Genomic DNA, 1,329 nt, shown 5'->3' on the forward strand with positions numbered 1-1,329 from the left:
TTTTTTTTGGTAGAGACAGGGTCCTGCTATGTTGCCCAGGCTGGTCGTGAACTCCTAAACTAAAGCGATTCTCCCACCTCAGCCTTCCCAAATGCTGGGATTACAGGCATGAGCCACTGTGCCTGGCCTTAAGAATTTTTAATGTACTGTTGAGGGACATTAAGTACATTCACACTGTTGTATAACCATCACATCATCCATCTCCAATGAATTAATTTTAAGCTATTTTAGCCTGAGAATCAAAAATCAAGAGCTTTGTTTGATTTACAAAAGAAACCACACAGAATATCAAGCTATTTAGAGAATATCTAAATTGCAATAATTGGCCTTTGGAGTTGTGTAAGATGAGAGTATTGGGAAGAGAAAAAGGAATGAGTCACGGTGCTAATGGCTAGAAAGTAGATGCTGTTTAGTGTTTTTATTTTACATTTTGTCTATTTTTTTACACAAATGATACCAAGATTTTGAGTTGTTGCTATGTTACAATGCCTGTCACATAGCAACAACTCAAAATCTTAGCTAGTATCATTATAAACCAGTGCTTTAAATACACATTAAGTCATTCACTCCTTAAAACAAAGCTGGGAGGTAGGTACACTTACTGTTTTACAAATAAGAAAAGGAAGACATACAGAGATGGAATAACTTGCCCAATCTTACAAGCTATTAGGTAGCAAAAGAGGGAATGGCAATGATTGGTACTAGAACTTCTGACTTAACCAATGCACTATTTTTCCTTTTCTGGATTTTGCTTCTTTGACCTAACAATGTGTCCTGGAGATCAATCCATGTAAGTACCTATAAAGTTCCTTTCTTTTAACAGCTGTACACCATTGCACTGACTAGATGTAGCATAATTAATGACTAGATGTAGCATAATTAATTTAACGAGTTTTGCCCTGATAGACCTTAAGGTTGTTTCCAATCTGATTTAGAAATAATGTCACATTTATTAGTCTTACATGTCATTTCTTACATGTGTGAGTATCTATAGGAAATACTTCTTCAAGTGGTATTGCAAGGTCAACAGATAGGTGCTTTTACATTTTGCTCTATTGAAAGATTGCTCTCTGAAGAGGTTATATAAGTTTATACTGTTCTAAGAATGTAAATGTGGATATGGTATGGTAAAGTTAGTTTGGCCGCAGAAGGAGATGATATTGATTGAGGCTTGGAAGGAAGAAGTTTATTATACTCACAGGGTCCTAAAGAAGGTGTCATCATGTGCCATGCAGGGCCTCACAGGAAGCACCACGTTTTGATTAGGTAGCATAAGACAGGATGGGGGGAAAGTCTAGCCCAGAGCCTTCATTGTGGTTTCCATGGGAA

This window comes from Colobus angolensis, unplaced genomic scaffold (assembly GCF_000951035.1).
Source record: "Colobus angolensis palliatus isolate OR3802 unplaced genomic scaffold, Cang.pa_1.0 Scaffold214, whole genome shotgun sequence".
Taxonomy (NCBI): domain Eukaryota; kingdom Metazoa; phylum Chordata; class Mammalia; order Primates; family Cercopithecidae; genus Colobus; species Colobus angolensis.